The following is a 19,435-nucleotide window of genomic DNA, read 5'->3' as shown; positions in this document are numbered from 1 at the left end:
TACGGGTGAATTTCAGACCCTCTGTGTCATTGGAGCTTTGACTGCGGGAGTCTGGGAGTAGGAGAGTGAAGTGTGCAGTAGGGAAACCTTCAGTAGTCTCTGTCAAAAGAACAGATCGCAGTTCTTTATTTTCACCAGTAAGACAGCCAGGAAAAACTTTACTTGGAGGAGGATGTGGTGATGAGTACTTGTGTAACAGCTGGGTGCCTGGAGTACTTCTCGAGGCTGCTGAGATGGACAGGTTTCAAACAAGATCCTCCCAGGAAGATGCTCTGAGCCATGTGCTGATTTGCCTTGGGGAGCATTCACTGCCGCTGCTGCTGAAGGTGACTTAATTCAGGATTTTTGGGGGCCAGAGAGAGGGTGGAAGAGGGACGGACTCATTCAGGAAGGGAAGATATGCATTGCAGTTGCAGGTGTCACCACTAGTAGTCCTACATGTGAAAAAACAACCAGCCCTTGGAAGGAGACCTGTTGCTCCAGTGTTAATGGTGCTTAGTCACTAGGGCAAGGTTGAACCCCATTTCTCTGCTGCTGACTGCTGAATTCATTGCACCCTGAAACAGCTTCAGCAGAAGAGGTGGAAACGTCAGCAGCCTGATAGCCAGGCTCATCCTCTGCTAAGCTCTAGGTGATGTGGACTTAAACCTGGATCTCCTGTTCCTTGGGAGAATGGTCTGATTCAGAGGCTAGTCAATTGTGACGATTCTATGTTTTATGTGGGTGCCCATGGTGTGCAAGAACCTTGGGGAGTACTTTACTGGATGAAGGTAGAAGATAGAAATATTTTCTGGATTCTGGTTGGACTCACAGGTAGGTAACGTGCTGAGCTGCTCAACCTTGTCAAAATACAGCAGTTCTGGGTGTATAGTGGAGGTACTGGGTCAGACTAAGGGTGGTGCAGCCTGATACCTTGGTTTTGGTATTGGCCGATTGCTAATCCCACCCATTTTCTCCTGAAGCCCTTTCCCTTCCCCCAGCCAGTCTGCTGTTCTACAGCATCAAGTTCAAAGTGACGTTACCTTCAAGGTCTGTTTCACAGGCCACCCCCATGGTGGTGAGGCTACTCCTGCCCTTGTGTCCATTAAATGGACAATACTAGTATTGCTTACATAACTCCATCAATTTTTAGAGTTGGGAGATTGTAGGACAACTGGCGCTTTGCCATCTTATATTCACTGAGAAGTGCTGGAGTAAGATAGCAGTGCTGTTGTATTTATTTGAGCCATGATTACTGGGCAGATAACTGAAATACTTTTAAATCGGGCAGTATTTAAATACTTTGTTTTAACAAATCATGCAGAACCATGTTTTCCACTGTTCCCAGAAAAAACATGGTGAGGTTCCTTAAAGATGCACTTTGAGCAGTTAAGAAGGAGCTCTTGGCTGGAGACCTACATAAAGAACAGAGGGATCAAGCTGAAGTGAGTAAGTAATGAAAAAAACTGTCAGCTTTCCAAGTTGCTCTGCTTGTCTCTGTAAATAATATGCGTAGGCAACTCTCACTTTTTCTTGACCCCGTCACTTCGAATGTGTCTGCTATTCAATCCAATGCTGTTCAGACAAGATTAAACACCAGGAAGGCATTTCCCAATGTTACATTCACAGTTTCTCACCACTCTTTACTTTGGCTGGAGGAATCATTGATGTTTAAAAAAATGGAATAAACTTGAAGTACAATGAACTGTAATTGTGAGATGGGGTATTTCTGGCTCCGTGTTCTGCAGCGGTCTTGTTGTTGTGGGGAAGAAAAGACTTTGGTGGTTGTGTGGGATATTTTTTTTCATTGGGAATTAAAACTAGATTGCTGTTTGTTGCTGAACTGTGAATATGGGTGTGGAGAGAGGAGAATTTTGCCTTTTTCCACCACCAGCCCTAAGGACTTAAGTCCTTCTTCATCTCTTCACCTTGCCCATTTTGTGTTGTCTAGTTCAGAAATAGCTATCTCTGCCTATTTTTGCCGGAGGCTCTTTTTGAGGCGCTTGTGGCTTGTGGGTCATCAAGATAAAGATGCCAAATCGTCAGCAGGTAGTGTTCTGGGGACCTAGGTTAGACAACTCCCTGTGGCCAGGAGGACCTATAACTCTCTTGAGCAACTGTCAGGATTGACTGAAGCTTGTCCAAGGCTGGAGCCACCACTTGGGACTTATTCCTCTATTGTAATGAGTTTCTAATATGAACCGTAATCACCTGGTAATACAGCGTGGGCCTTTAATTGGCATTAGTGATACATCTGCTTTTCTGGTTGAAGCCTTTTGATAGGAATTGCTAGAGCACAATCTGAAGTTGCGTCCTTATAGAAGAAAGGACACAATATTTCCTATTTCAAGGCCATAGTATGGACCTCCATCTCTGTATTCCTGCTAACCAAAATGGGGGTGAGAGAGAAGAGAAAATGTCACTTCTTGTCTGGTGCTCATCTTCCAGCCATCCCCATTTTGTACTCATTCTGCAAAGATTACTAAAAAAATAGTTAAAAATGTGGGATAAAATTATCTATCTACCTAGATCGATTGCTAGATAGACCACTTGTGTAGACCATACTTGGGAAAGATACTTCATTTGACCAAACAAGCTCAAAAAAGTCCCAAACTGTACAAACTTTTTTCTTTATGAAAGCTGCAATATTCAGAATAAGAATGAAGTTGGGAGGTTTTACCTCAATGATAGATGAGGCAGTATCTCCCTTTTTCATCTAATTACTCTTGTGCCTTCTCTTTAAACAGTATCTCGAGCCGAGTCCTTGAGATATGGACTGGAATACTGTCTGAACACGGGTTTTTATATTCCCTTTAGTTACACGTGGTGGACAATCTTGTATTCGTGGCCACAAACTTTCCCCACTCCTCATAATGCCAGTTCCACAGATCTAGAAGCGTTGCACACTGGCTTAAACCCAAAGGATTATATTGTGTGTTTAATGAATTTTAATGCTTTCTATATATCTTTGTTTCCTGAATCTTTCAGAGTGCCTTCAGCCAAACCTACTTTTCCTCCCCAGACAAGGGTGCTCACTTACTGCTTTCTTTCAAAGAAATAGAAAATATATCTATTTTCTATCAGAAAATAGAACTTCCTTCCAGGAGTCAGGTATTAAAGAGAAATACCAATTGGTCATGAGTCTCAGGACCAAACCTTAAAATTTGCAAATAGCGAGGCATATGACTGAATTGGACTGTTTGTGACAGGGAAAAGAGACAGAAAAATAGTCTTTATTGTTGCATATCCTCTGCTCCTTTCTGTGGCTAAGAGAGAGGGTGGAGATGTTCAGCAGTGAACACCATGCGGGATTTTATAGCAGCTTTTTAGTCAGCACCTAATAAAATGCGCTGTAGAAGCCTCTTCTTACACAGGGTGTTAGCTAAGAAGCGATGTCATATTTTAAAATGAAGCACTTGGGCAGTGGGTGTGTGTGGAGGAGAGAGTGGGATCATGCTGTAAAAAGTGCTCACATTTTTAGCCAGACAGCGCTTCTGCAGCAAATAAAATCTCTCTCTCCGACAGATGGAGGAGAGGTGAGTGGGAGGGAAGTTTGGAAGCGCACTTTGTCATTTCTGTTCGCTCACTGCTTCGGCTGCAAGGGAGGGTGCATGAAATACCAGTCGATAAAAGGGTGGATTAAAAAGTGCGCCAGCATCAAGGAAGTAGAGGCAGCTCTCCATAATTATGGAGCAGCTTCCATCTGGGCCTGTCAAAATGCTTTACAAACATTAGGCGGCTGAGCTTGATGATATCCCAGTGGATGTGTATCGATCATTCCTATTTAGAGATGGAAAAATTTGGGAATAGACAGTATGTGACAAGCTTTAGGTGGACAAGAATATTGATTTGTAGGGCTGGACCTCGTGCTGCTAGCATCTTCTGCTCCCAGTCCCTAGACGTGGTGTTCAGACTCAGACTAGCTTCCTGGCATTGACACGGACAGTTCTGTACGTGCCTGACCCAGCCTTCCCCTGGAATACACTGTCAATTACTTCCCTTGATCAGGCTTAATTCGCCTGTCACTTTCGTTAGAACTGATGACTTTAAAGCTCTCCTGGAAAATGAATTTTCTCATCTGAGAATGGCAGGGAGAGAATCACTAAGTGAGAGTATCTGTACTGTTTCCACACGCAAAATCTTAGGTTTTCCCTTTCAACAGTTGTTTTAAGTGGGGAAAAAAAGCATCTCTGGTAATTTGTTGTGATATAAATTAATTAGCAGTGTTCAAGGCCAGGCTGGATGGGGCTTTGAGCAACCTGGTCTAGTGGGAGGTGTCCCTGCCCATGGCAGGGGTGTTGGAACTAGATGATCTTTAAGGTCCCTTCTGACCTGAACCATTCTATGATTCCATGATTTCCTCAAAAAAGGACTGCTGTTTTAAAGCAAGTTCAAAATCATGGTTATATGAAGATACGTATTTGGGTGGAACGTTTAAATATGAACTCGGAGAGATCTGCAAGTTCTGCTGTCCATGCACTGCAAGTAACTATGCGAGTATACTTGCACCCAGCATAAGCCCTTCCAGACACATTTTAATCTTATTTATACTTGTGGGAAAATGGAGTAAATTGGTAAAAATCAGATGAGTTTTACCAGTGTAAAAGGAAAACAAGCAAAACCGGAATCACATTCTTCAAGTCTTAGTGCAGGGCAGTCAGGTCTCAATATGCAAGCTGAGATGGACCTTCTGAACCACTCTGACCTGTTCATCCAGTCAGAAATCAAAAAAAGGGATTGGCAGTTCTGCTGAACGTCGATAGTATTGAACCCCTGGTGAAGGCTACAGGGCAATGAACCTCTTGCTTCCTTTCTCAGGTGCTAGAAAATGTTTATTTCTGTGTCTAGGAGAGCGTGTCTCTGTGCATATGAGGACTTCTTAAGTTAAGCTTCTGAAGCATTAGTCTTCTCGGCTGTTTTCCTTGAGGTGCTTCTGTCACACAAGGGCCTGATGTTCTGGCTGCTTGATTAAGTATCCAAAACATGGACTCAGCTCCTGAGTTTACGCGTTTTAACTGTGATATCTCAGACCAATCAGTCCTGTTTATTCCTGCCTTGCTAAACTGGGGTAGCAAAATACATCCTGCAAATGCCTGACGTTCATCATCTTACTATTTTTATAGTCGCAAACAATTTGTGCCTTTGGTGCTGACTCATAAAGCAAGGTATTTCACTGAAGCTGAAAGAGAAACGACCCTGCATCTTTTCCAACTTTATTTGTCATCTCAATTTTTTGTCCCTCTTTGGGGATCTCTGTCCTACTTTCTGTCACACATATTAGTCTTGGCTGATTGATATGATGAGATGAAGAGCCTTGAGCAAAACCAGTTTTATAAACAAAGATAGAGAATCCTTTGCTTCATTTACAAGAAAAATATCTTAAGCAGAATGAAATACCATTAACTGACCCATTTCCAGCCTGATTTAGGATTAGATTAAGAAAGAAACTAAAATGTAAGTTTGAGGGTTTATTTTTCTGCCTTGGTATGAAAAGACAGAAAAAAACAATGGTGTCTTCAAAAAAGGCAGGCAACTTGGCCCGTTGTCATGCATATTTTCTACTAAAATATACTTACACCTTATGACCTGAATATTGCCATAAAAATGTATATTGCAGATGAGATTTATTTGTTAAATTCTTGTAAATTACACCTGGAAAGAAGACTGTATTTGTTGTCAGTCACAAAAGTCCAGTCAATGAAAGAGGTGAAATCACCTCCAGTGATTTTGTGCATAGAATTTGCTGAAGTAATAAATTATATGTAGATACTCTTACTTTTTGCTGCATGAAAAAATAAACTCAACGCAAGGACCATTAGGACTTGAGAAGTTAATTGTGAGTTGAAACCTGGATAAAGAAAATTAACAATCTAATGACAAAACCTAGTAGAGGAGGAGTTAACCTCCTCTGCTTCTAGATATCTTGGAGGACAGATGGCCAGGAATAATTCCTTATTCAGATAGTTTTAACTTCAAATATAATTCAATAAATGTTTTGTTATTATTCACAGTATTCCATGTAATTATATTTAATTGATTTAAGCACCTCAAGTTTTTGCCTTTTATATGTAATTGAAATTTCCATCCCAATTAGCTTAACTCACATTATGAATAAAAAGGAATCCCCTTAGAACAGAAGCATTATCTGCCTTTTTCTAATAGAATACAGTCTAAAAATTGTTACCTAATTGTACATTCTTTTAGTTACCAAAGTACCAGATTTAGTAAAAACGCCTCACTTACTTGCAAAACAGCATGTCTTAATAATTCCTAAAAGTAAGGATCAATCTTCAGAAAAATAACTAAATATAACAAATGTGAGATAAGAATAAAGCCACGTTTTGAATCAGGATGTGTTCCTTGCTGAACTAAATAATGTTAAAATTAGCTTTTTCAGCCTTACCCATATGTTACCTTTCTGTTTGAGCTCTTGTAGGCTTTGTGTGTGTTTGATGATAGCTGCATTTTCGAGCATTTTTTGTTGTTGTTTTCTTTGTGGTATCAGCCGAGTAATGAACAATTAATAGATGACCTGAAATGATGTGGTGACCTCAAACGTGCATCTTTCTCTCCCTCTTTTCTATTTAGTGAAAGCACACTAAAGCCATTGTGTCCAGTGAATGTGTTAGGCACTCAAATACTAGGTGCTTGGTTCTACAACGAAATCCAAAATCCTCTGCTCAGAAATATACACAGTTCACGTAGATGATAAGACTCTTCAGGATGCAATCCAGTGCAGCCATTACACTGATTTGTGAGATCAGCTAAAACATATAGCTGCCTCAAGTGAGACATGTGGGAATCATAACAGAGAGAAGGATGAACCTCCCCTGAGGTCTGAGGTCCCCTGGCGTCTACATGGGATCCATCTCCCTAAAGTGTCTCCTGAAGCCCCATCCTGAAGACAACACTGAAATGGTGGGAGCATTTGGACACAACAGGGGAGCACAGTCAGCCTCTCCCTCACCCAGGATATTCAGACCAGCATCTCCCACCTTCGAGACCATGACACGAAGCCAAGCTGGAGGCAAGGTTCTCTCTTGGACCTGTCCCTTTCATGCAAACAGACATCAAGAGACTTACTGGGTGAGAAAGGGAGGGGGTACAGGGACAAAGACCTTGCAGCCTAGCACCAGGATCACACAGTTATGAAGCCTGAACACCTCTCAATAGCTCTGCATTTTATAGTAAACAGCTTCTGGATAAAATTAAGGTGCTGACAGCATTTAGATGTGGCTAAGGGGAAGGGGAGATGCTCAAGAATGTGGTTTTGGTTTGGTGAACTTCAGTCTCACTTCTGCCACTTTTAGTTCTTTCTTAAATCTAGCTCTTGGTCACTCCTCTGAGAGTCTAGGAGTAAAAGAACTGGCACTGCTTTGTTTCTTAGTGCATGGAGACTAATTGTTTCCCTTTGGATTTATGCCATCTCATTTAAAAAAATATGCAGTGAATAAACAAAGCTGTAAGTCATGTGCAATCATCTTCAACCTACTGGAGTTATTAACAGCACCCACACATTGACTTTATAACAGAGGGATTCAGCTTTCCTCTAAAACCTCACCTCAAAAAGTGGCCATAAAACAACTCAGACTCTATTCTGAATGAATTCTTACTGAAAAGTTTCAGTATTTACCACTGTGATTCCTCTAAAGTGTCCTCCTTTGGACCACTCACTGAACACTCAAAACTGATAAGCTGGTAATCTTGCCTCCATATTTTTTCTATGCCCTTGCAATATAGTTGCATGTATTATTATAACACAGAAATTTGATTAAAACATTTATTTTTTAAAATGTCTAAAATAAATGAATTCCTGCCTTAATAAAACCCCAGAAGTTTAAAACATAAAGCAAGAATTTTTTCAGATGGTGCTGCTCTTTGCCTTATCAACTTGCTGGAGAGGCAATTTTTTGTTACAGTCTTGATTTGCAAGTGCAGTTCATGCTCACCACAGGGCACGAAGCACTGAGTAGAGTGAAATAATGGGGGCAGCCTCCTTAAATCTACCAGTGGAAAGGGCAGAAGAACAGCTAGCCTGCATTCTTTTCAGAGCATAATGTTAAAGACAATTCTGCACAGACTGAATTAATTTCCTCGACTCTGATTCTTGGGAATTTGTCACGCATCGTACAGTATTGACGTTGACCAATGCATGTGTTGGCACATGTATGACCTACATATTTCATACATTCATATTTAAAAATGTCTGAAACTCCAGATAGTCTCAGTCAATTAATTAAAGTGGGTAGAATTTATACAGGGAATACCAGTTTTCTCTTTAAAGAGTGTAGTCTCTAGGTTTGTCCCTAAAATGAGCAAAGTTATCCATAAAAGCATCTCATTTGGTCGGTTCCAGCAAACAGTCTAAGAGTTTTTACATCTTTAGTTAAGGCTGACTCGTTCTTTTATTCATCTTTGATGGCAAAAGACAACAGATAATTCTAATTACTCCCTGATACAAAGACTTTCTTTTTAATCACATCTTCAGTTTCACACAAAGGTCTAAGGTATGCCCCTTATCAGCACCAGCTTCACATAAGGGAAATGCATCCTTGGAATGCTTTTGAGTGTCTTATGGTGAACTTCAGCACAGGCCCGGGAGGATAAAGCACTGGCTAAAAAACTCTGATCAAGTTTTCATTGTAAACTTCATTCTTTTCTTTACAAAAGCCATCAGACAGGTGCTGTATTTGTATGTTGTTACAGCAATAAAAGACATAGCTGGTGAGATGCAGGGTTTTTCATTCAGATTAGTTTGCAGATACTACCCCCAGGGCTTTACTGATGATGTGAGTAAGTTGCCTGGGTAGCAAAATATCATCCCCAGGCTCCCAGGCTGCAAGCAAATACTCTGTCACAGGCCTATTCCTAACAAGTGTAGAGGGATTAGAAAAGGTTTGCTTGCTTTGAACTGTTTTACTCCTGCTTCTTTATTTGAGAGAGATTTATGGATCATTTGAGGGAGGGAAAAGTGGTGTTTGTGGGGGACATTTTTGAAGTGAACTTAGATTTTTGGGTGACGTGCTTTCCAGGCAAACTACTGCTTGACTAGATGAAGTGACACAGCTGGCCCCCACTGCTTGGTGATGCCTTTGCGTGAAGTGAAATGCCGCATGGGGTTTTGTGAAGTGCTTTGCAGTGTATTTAAGATGGCTTTGAAGAGACTGTCTGAATTTTCTCAGAGGGAAGGAAATTGCCACCTGATTTTCTTTTGTCACCTTTTCACCACTGAAATGTCAAGTCTAGTTTTCCTTGGTTTAGACGGAGACAGTAAGGAATGCTGGGGAATGAGAAAAGTATAAATAAAAGGCTGTAGACGTCTGTAGCCGTAACAATAAATAACATTGTCTGCAAATTTAATACTTCATCCATGTCTTCTGCCTGAGGAGGCTGAAAAAGCATTCATGTCACTATTCCTTTTTATTCAGCACGTACAGAAAAATTTCATCCCTTTCAGCAGGAGCAAAATTCACCTAGTCTCAGGTCTCTTAGTTCAAAGCAGTTTAAAATCCTAGGCTAGCTGTTTAGGAATGAAATTTGAGTGGAGGCCTGGTATAAGAGTATTCTTCATCTCTCTCAGAACAGTTAATTTAACCCTGTAACAGATCATCTCTGCGACAGAGCACCTACATTAACCATTTGAGGTTGAGCCTCCTGTGAAAACAAGACCTTATAAATAGCATTGGATAGAGCACTAGAAAATAAGCTAGGACCACAAATCTGGTCCAGGGAAGAAGGGACAGAAAACTTCTTATCTGGAATATCTTATGCCAAGTTCTGTTCCAACAAGGTGACTCTGAGATAGGGGCAGCTCTGATCTGACTGAGCTGGGCGGCGGGATGCAGGATTGTGCCTATGTGTAATGTATGTGGGCAGGAGCAGGGGAAGGAAATTGTTTCCCTCTGCCTCTCAAGGAGCTTATTACTGTGTCTGAAGGACACATGGCAGAAGAAAGGCTATACTAGGCACAGTCCTCTTGACTGGTTTGGGAGGCCCCTCAAGTTTTTCTTCACTTTCTTTCACTGCACCATGAGGCAAAACCAGAAAAAAATTGGCTTGCTGCCACGTGGCTGTGTGCTAAAACACCATCTCCATCAAAACACTAATACAGCACTTAACTGCCTGCTCTTGCCTTTTACATCTTTCCCCTTTACTTGGGTATGGGTAGATTGGCAGCTATGTAGAAGCACTTTCAGTACTTCAGGTTCCCCTGCGTTCTCTGGGGTTAAGCAAAGTTCATTAGGGCCAGTGGAAAACCACACACTTTCTCATGATTTTTCACCTCATCCAGTAATGTGCATCTTTTGCACTCTTGTTTTGCAGGGCGAAGTCAGGAAAGAGATGAAATTAATGAATAAAGAGCTCAAAAGCTTGTAAATAATGTAGTACTGCATATTGGCACAGGAAGCAAAGGAAAGTGCTATCAAAAAAAGGTGGCAAGACTTTTAAAGCACTTCTCTGAGGGGACAGAATTAATGCCATGTGCTCATTTTACTGTGGTGTTCTAAAATTGACAGTGTCTGTGCTGTGGCTCTTATCTTAAAATCAGTGAAATTTAAGCAAGTCGTTCTGTGAGCAGTGGGACTAAGCAATCCTGATTTCCTATGAATTGTCCTTTGCCTCCAGTCTTTTATTTCCTGCCTCCCCGCCTTATGCTTTCCTCCAATTTGAATAATGTCAGCTCTCCGTCACGTGCTGTTGATGCAGCAGCTGTCAATGCTCGCCCTGAGAAACAGGGCTAATGCGAAGCTACCCACGGATGATGACCCACCTCCGAGTGCCAGCTGGTTGTCAGCAGTTGCATATAGGAAGAGCGGCTACATCCTAGTTGCTTTGCCCTCGTGAGGGAAAATAATTTGCCTTGTTGTGTGCTAGCCAGCTTTAAGTTTTCACAAAATGTATACCAGACAGCTATATTTCAAATGTCTACCCCCTTGTCAATTTTGGTAGAAATTAGCCAGTGGTTTCAAAGTTATGGGGTGAGGAGAAGGGAAGTGCTAAATAAGGCAGGTGGAGAAAATTACAGCCTCAAAAATCTTCCTTGGGAAGTCAGGCTTGAAACAGGTAATGCCAGTATTGTATATTTGTCTGCTCCTTCAACATTTTCAAGATAATCAGGAGGGCTGAGAATTTTTTACGGTAATGCAAATTCTCATATAACTGGAGCTGAGGCTTCAAAAATCATTGTTATGTTGTGAGATTAATTAAAAAAAATAAAAATTTGCCAGAACCAGTTCTCCTGCTTTGGTTTTCTTGCTGATTTGGTGTCCTGTCCATCAAAGTCCAGCATAAATAGCTAATTCTATCCAGGGCTCCCAAAAGTTATGTGGTGGCACCACTTGTCCTATCAAGGGCTCCCAAAAATTATGGGGTGGCACCAGTTGTCCTAAGCATGCAGAAAAGGAACAGCTGGTGACTGTTTTTACACACCATCTTCCTCTAAATGTTAGAGGGTGCTTTGCAATGTAATATTATTGTTTATACTTCAGTAATACCAAGAGGTCCTAGCTGAAAGTAGAGCCCGAAGGTACTATTTTTTGTATCTACATGCTGTAGGAGATAATCCTGTCCCCAGTTCCCCTCTATGCCTTTCCCCCAAAATATCATAGCTAATTAGGCAAAGAGTGGAAAAGGAAAGGCAGGCGCCACAAAATGAGGTGACTTGTGCCTGGCTCCGGAGCCGATCAGTGTCTGAGCTGAGAATAGAGCTCAGTCTCCTGCCTCCCCATTAGGATCTCTTCCCTGGACTCTCCTGCTGCATTGCAAGGTCCCAAATAAAATGTTGCATTTTTAATATGGTGTTATGAAACTCAAAGTTTTAAGGAAACATTATAAATACTTAATAAATATATACAACTGTGCAAAACACTTGAAATACACTGTGTCTTGGGATAAGGCTAAGCAATGTTCATTCATTTCTATGTGACGTTGTTAAAAACTTTGTTGAGACAAGGGAAAAAAAGGGGGAGAAAAAAGTAATTTATTTCAAGGATCCTGCTTCATCACAGGCTTTTCAGACACTCATGAATTGTCATGCTGCTGTGAACTCACCTGAGAATTCCCCTGAGAATTATATTCTTATTAAAGATATTTGTGTTTACATTGTCTTTAGCATAAATGTGTGAACACTCCATGCATTTGCCATGCACAGGCTTGTCTTGTCTCTTGGCCTTGTCAAAGTGATACAATTTTTTTCCCCAACACATTATTTTCTTTAATATATTTTTCTCTCTTGTAGGACTTTTCTTTCTTTGTTACTGACTTGGATCACAAATGGTCTTCATTTCCCCGTTCTTCTGAACTAAATAGCTAAATTCAGGTTCCTGTGGATATGAAAGGGGTTATGAGTCATACAAACAAAAATATGTTAACTTCTCCTTGTGTGGGTTGTAATCCATTAGAAACATTCTTATTCCATGTGGTTCCACCTTGTTCTTATTTTCCTATTATAACTGACAAACCACGATTAATTAAAGGGTAATTTTAGACCCAGTTCATCAGACTGTCAGACCTGTTTGTCACAATGCATTTGCATAATTCCAGGTGCAAAGATACACCACTTTACATCATTGCCTCTCAGTATTGTTGTACTATGATGATAATGGATTAAATAACTGGGATTGCAAGGCAATCTTTTGGGGGTTAGGGTAGTACAAGTGAAGATAAGTTACACACTCTGAATTCTTCCCATTGAGTACAAAGCAACAGATTACCTCCTCTTGCAGGGGCTTTATATTTCTGTATAGAGGTCTGGCACTTTTCAGCTCTCATGAAGATACAGTAAGAGCAGGCTGGTCCCACAGCCTGTCCTCCCAGATGGTTTGACCTGCCTAATGTGATTGCCGAGGAGTCCCGCTGAGCTCTGTGTCCATAAGATCACCGCCTGTGTAGGCTTACCCCACGAATTCTCCTTGGGGTGGGGTGGCGAAATGCTGAATCTCTGTGTGCTCGAGTTCCCTCCATGTCACACGTGCTTCTTACGGAGAGACAACTCCGCCATGGTTGGCACCGCAAAAGCATCAGGAAGCAACAAATTCTGTCCTGGGGAAGAAATGGAAACGTGACATCGCAAGCAAGCAGAAAGCAACGGTGATAGTGCCCTGTTTGCTGTCTGAATTTTGACTGCAGTATTCAAGAGTGAGGAGGAAAATATGGATTCCTTATTCATCTTTCCTAAGAATCATAAGTTTTATTAGTTAGACTGGACTTTATGCAAGAGACAGTTTTCAAGTGTTCCTAATGAAGGCACAGAAGATGGGATGTTTCTTATGATGATGCAAAAACCTGCATTTTGTAGCATTTGTGAGATTTCTCAGATCAAATCTGCAGTTTTTCTTGCTTTTCCCACCAACAATAAGCCAGGGCATTGCTTATGTCACAAGTCCTTATTTCAAAAGATAAGCTTTAATTTAAGTGAGAATTAATTTAAGAAAGATCTGCAGCCATATTACACAGAAGACTGACTGCAATATCTCAGTAAGTCCCTCGTTTTTGCTTGTATGAACACAACAGGCTGTGGCCACATTTCCCAAAGATGCACAGAGGCTGGGCAATTTGAATCACGGAATCACAGAATTTTCAGAGTTGGAAGGGACCTCTAGAGATCATCTAGTCCAACTCCCCTGCTAAAGCAGGATTGCCTAGAGCACATTACTCAGGACTGCATCCAGGCGGGTCTTGAAAGTCTCCAGAGAAGGGGACTCCACAACCTCCCTGGGCAGCCTGTTCCAGTGCTCTGTCACCCTCACTGTAAAGAAGTTTTTTCTCATATTTGATCGGAACTTCCTGTGTTCCAGCTTGTGCCCGTTACCCCTCGTCCTGTTACTGGGAACCACTAAGAAGAGTCTGGCTCCACCCTCCTTAAACCCACCCTTTAGATACTTGTAAACGTTAATAAGGTCTCCCCTCAGCCTTCTCTTCTCCAGGCTAAAGAGTCCCAGCTCTCTCAGCCTTTCCTCATGAGGGAGATGCTCCAATCCCTCAATCGTCTTTGTTGCCCTACGCTGGACTCTCTCCAGTAGTTCCCTGTCTCTCTTGAACTGGGGAGCCCAGAACTGGACACAGTATTCCAGTTGTGGCCTCACCAGTGGAGAGTAGAGGGGGAGAATGAGTCCAGTCCATCTAATCCTGGAAACTGAAATACTTTCCCTGTTCCAGCCTTTTCATTCAATATGGCAGTGAGGAATTGAATTTACTCATCGAGCCCAGCTACTGAACACGGGGAGAGAAACATATGTTGCCCATCAAGTTACCTGAAGAGGTGTCCAGAAAATCAGTGATGCCTCCCTTACCTTGTCAGAATCAGCTCCTTTCTTCTGGTGGCACACAGAAGTCAGACATGTTCATCAATACTGACCTGTGTTAAGTAAAAGACGGTGTCAGACTGGCAATGTTATTTCTGGTTTACCCATCCATCTGTTTTTCCCATTCATCCTTATTTTTCTGGTAGTATTCCATTTCTACAATAAGAATATAGACATTACTAGTAAGTAGAACCTGGCTGCTTCCAAACACTATGAATTGTGTCATTTGAAATGTATCTGTACAAACACTGTCTCACGCTGTTTGCAGCTAAATTCTCTGTTGCCTGAGCTGTTAGTGGAGATGAAAATTGTGTCTCCCATAAGCTAAGGTTCCTCTTCACTTTACACGAGGGCATGAAATAAGCTGATACGTAGCAAGTAGAGGTATTCACAGCAGGGAAAATGTTCAAAGGTTCTAAGTAAGGAAAGGATCATATTTTTAAAGCTATGCTGTCAAACAGGGAATTCAGTTTCTTAAAAATCCACAACGAGCTTATATGTGTACGTAGGTGTCTAAGTACCTAAGGTACTTCCAAGAAATGCATCCAGCATCAAATATTGTAATAATAATGGTAAATATTGAGGCTCAGAAAGGCAGGCAGTTTGGGTTCTGTTTCTATTTCTATTTCTATGACTTGCTATGTGACCCTCATTGAGTCTTTTTGTGCCTCAATCTTCTCACTTCTAATATTCATTTAAGATAATGAAATAAACTTTATGCACCTTAACCATTTTTTCTCCAGCTCTAGGTTTTGGTCAGGTCACTTGTTAATGAAGATCCTAGGTGCCTTACATCATTGTGTGAGATTTCACTGAATGTTGATGAGCTTTGAGATACTTGAATGAAAGGCATTATTAGTATATGTCTCCCTTGAGAAGTGTCTTCGTGATGAACATGCCTTTCTCTGAGTCCTGCAAGAAGGCAAGAGTCACATTCCTGTGTGCATTAGTTTAGCACAGGTAAAGCACAAATCCGGAGTGTCAGGGGATGTCAGGCGGTCGCAATTTCTACTCATTTGATACCAATGAGTCTCTCAAAGTAATACATTAACAGTTTCTAAAACAAGTCATTGAGAATTATCCCACATCATCAAAATGTTGCCATTTATAATACACCTATTATCAATGCCCTTTTCCATTGCAGCTTCTAATTATCTGAATTTGACACTGATTAAGTATATTCATGACTTAGAAACTGAAATAAGGCAGTATGTTAGAGGAAGATAACACAAGTTACTTTAGTGAAACTACAGCGTTTTGGTTTTTTTCTAAGTGCGCCCTTTAAACAAAAAGTTAATTCTGGAAAGAAGTACAGAATTATGTTCATTATCATTACCCTTCGTTAGGTAATAGGAAGTTGCCAAAGTCTGGTTTTTGCTTTGAGTGTCTGCTGGTTGGCTGACTGAGGATGAGGAAGTTTTGGATCCTGACCTTTTTTCTTGATTGTGTGGATCTGTTCAGTGCTGTTGTTGTGTAAACGACTGTAATATCACTGTTCTGGAAAAACGATACATTGTCTTGGTTCCACTCAGGTATTAGGACTTGGTTTCTATAGGGAGGTATTTTCTTCATGACATTTAGCATACATCTAAGGAGTAACATGGATATAAGTTCTTTGATTTTTCTTTTTTAATTTATTTTTGAGGGTGGAGGGTAAAACCTATATTGTTCACATATAGTCTGGCATTTGTGGTTTGAATAATGCCTGTCATTTTTGTTATTTTACTGATGGCTTTTGATTTCTTATTTAGGACGTCTGAAAACTTCGCTTCTCGAGTTCTAATAGCAGCTGACTGTTAGCTACTGTCATCTTTATTCAGATTAATTCCTTCATCTTTTGCCTTGTATTTCATATACTCAAGCCATAGAACATGAAATAGAAATGTGGTTTGGAGAGAACTCAGTCTTATTTTTAGTCCTCTGTAAAGGTCACGCTTTTTGTCTTTATTTTTATATTAAATGCATTGGGTTTCTTTTTTTAAAGGGAGTCATATTTACTGCTGTCTTACTTACAATATATTTTTGCAAATATGAAATCATCCCTGTTAGTTCTGCTGGTAGCAGCAGTGTCAGGATGCCTTTCCCACGTGTCTGTATTTCAAGCTCTGTGTCGGCCAGAGCTACTCTACCCCACATGATGTGACAAAGTTGAATGTGCCCAAAGCAGCCATCAGCTCCTGGGTGTTCAGAATATCCCAGTGCTGTTGGGTATTCAGATTCATCTGAAAAGGATATGCACACTTTTCTTTATAAGACTAAGGACAGATCACATTATAGTGCCGGGCTTTGAGACTTCAAACCCAATTTGCCTCCTCAAGGACTATTAGCTAGCTGGAAAACCAGTGTGTATGAATGACTTTCGCATACAAATGACAAGCTAACATTTTTATTATTGAAATCACATTATGAAACTTCTACTTTTATGCTGATTTCTTCAATATTCTAGATTAGATTTCTGGACATTAGGAAGACAGCTCTCATCAGACTTTGTGAATAAACTGATTAAGCTTAAAGTAGTTGTATTTTTCTTGTCAGCAGGCACTCGTAATGTCTTTTAACTTACCTAAAACAAATATAGGTACATAAATATATATAGTTCATTTGTTCCTTGCTACTTTTTCCTCACTTGATATGGTAAGTGTGTACAGGTGATTTATCATTATCAAAACAACGTGTTATGATACCGGAAAGGATGATCATGTCTGTGGTACAACTTAATAGATCCGCCATGAAAAAATGTGGATCGTATTTTAATTATATTTTCTTAAGAATTTAACAAGAAACACACAAAATGCAATCTCTGAGTATGATCATCTAGAGAGAATAATTCCTCAAGAGGAGCAGTAGGATCTTTTGTTTTACAGATCTCCTTTAATTTCAGTACAGCCCTTGAAACAGAACAGGTGCCAGCAGAATCCTGGGTCTCAAGGGAGGAGAAAAGGGAGAGAAAGAGCAGGTGATTTCTAAGGCAGAAAGAAATGATCGAGTTTAGGACAAGGTCAAAATAAAGACAAATTTCTTCCTAAAAGAGACTGAACATCCATTTACAAGAGTGTACCAGCATACCTGTTGTCAGCCATAGGCATAAGTAGGTACTATGTATGACCTGGGCGTGCAACACAGGGAGATGTGTATTTGACAACTTTCTGCTTATTAGTCATTAGCCTGCAATTTCAGTCTGTGAAATGAAGCATTCTTACAGGCTAAAAGGTTATTGTTGAGAAGCAAACCTTGTGGTTCTTGTTTGTGATTATTAAGAAACAGTAGGGAAGTTGCAGATGGTTTAGTAGAGGAATGGGATGGTTGAGATCACCAGCCGGTTAAAAAGTGGATTAAAGGGAAATCGGCTTCACTGCCTGATGAAGAGACAGGTGACAAATTTCCAGAGGCAAGTAGGAATGAGGTGTCTTCAGAAGTCTGTGTTCACTCTTTATCTGTTTTTCATTCTACAGTAAGCAATGTGAGTACTACTGATGTAGTGTTCACTTTTGAGTCATGTTACATTCTCATTTCAGAAACCTACTGCAGGGAGTAATACCAGATAATTAGGATTTATACTTAGCTCTTCTAAGGATTTTGCATCTGTAGACAGCAAATCCTTTTAACTGGTGTCATTACCCACATTTTACAGGTGGAAAAGGTCACACACAGAAATATGGAATAACCTGACGGAGTAGTCCCAGAGCCAGGAACCACACACAGTCCCTGAATTCTTAGTACAGTACTAAGTCATTGAGATGCCAAGAACTGCAGAAATTAGTTGTAGCATCGTTTAAAGAAGCATCTGAAAGATGGGGAGTAGCAAAGACACCTCCCGTTGACTTTAGTGAAGCCAAGATTCCACATGGGCATTGAGTGTGATAGAAGAGGCAGCCTGTTATACCATATAAGCTGCATGTGTAAAAAAATGACTGAAAAGCAACACTCTAGTTATGCTCCTTCAGGCAGTTCTATTCCTGAAAGCCTATTATTTGAAAATAACTTTGATACTCAGGGCAAATAGATGATGACTGTAGGATTAACAAGCTCTAGACAATGGGGTAAGGCAAAATTAAGAAAATAAACATGGAGTTAAAGAGTTTTTGAGATTTTAAATGAACTGGAAGATTGCAAACAAAAGTGAAATTATGCTAAATTTTTAGATAGCAACTTGCTAACTTGGTATTATAATGTGTTGCAGGTTTTGACAACCTGGGTTTTGACTCGTTTTCAAGACAGTTTCTGTCTATGCTTTTATTTTACATTGTTTCATTTACCAGATAGTTTAGCAAAATATAAATGCTGTGTGTCAAAGAGCCAGAAAAGACATTTGAGCTTTCTAGCCATGTCTACACTCAACTCTTAAAGAGCACAGTGAAATAAATTTTAGGATAATTATTGATCAAGATCTACATTTACCTAGGCGTGTCAGACTGTGTTGCCTCAAAACTGATGAAATACTTCAGAAGTAAAATCATACAATACCAGTTAGTTAAACACTGCAGCCAGACAAAACTTTCAGTAAATGACAGAAATCAGAATATAAGGGATGTGTTTAGCATGTTCTGCTCATACAGTTTAAAGCCAGAATGATGGAACACTAAGTCTTTTAGTCTGACCTACTAGAAATCCCTGGCCACTAAATTTTATCCAATTATACCTCTGGTAAGTCCAACTACTCCTAGTGGGATACAGTATATTTTCCACAGAGACATTTTGTTTTGTTTGGAGATTTCCAGAGAAGAAAACACATCTTCCCTCTGAAATTTGTAACAATGATTACTCACCCCCATTGATAACATTTCTGATTTGAATTTGTCTGACCTCAGCTTCCAGATGTCGATTCTCTGTTCTTCTCCTCTACAAGATTAAAGGGCCTTTTAATTCCTGGTATTTTCCCTTATGAAGGTATGTATGTGCTGCTATCAAATTGCATCTCCTTCTTAGTATGGTAAGCGGTCCAGCTTCTTTTTATGCAATCTTTAAATCAGCTTTGTTGCTCGTCACTTCACTCTCACAGATTTTCCAAATGTGCCTGTTTGACTACAAGTGCCAGCTACGTGATCAGCATCCCATGGGCAGCCTGGATGCTGATGAAATTAACTCCTTGCTCCTCCTCACCTTCTCATACTTTAGGAAAATGTTGGGCAACCAGTTGTTCACGCGCCCAATGT

The sequence above is a fragment of the Chroicocephalus ridibundus genome, chromosome 2 (genome assembly GCF_963924245.1).
Source record: "Chroicocephalus ridibundus chromosome 2, bChrRid1.1, whole genome shotgun sequence".
In the NCBI taxonomy this organism is placed as follows: domain Eukaryota; kingdom Metazoa; phylum Chordata; class Aves; order Charadriiformes; family Laridae; genus Chroicocephalus; species Chroicocephalus ridibundus.
The sequence above is the reverse complement of the archived record's forward strand: the minus strand, read 5'-3'. Positions refer to the sequence as shown.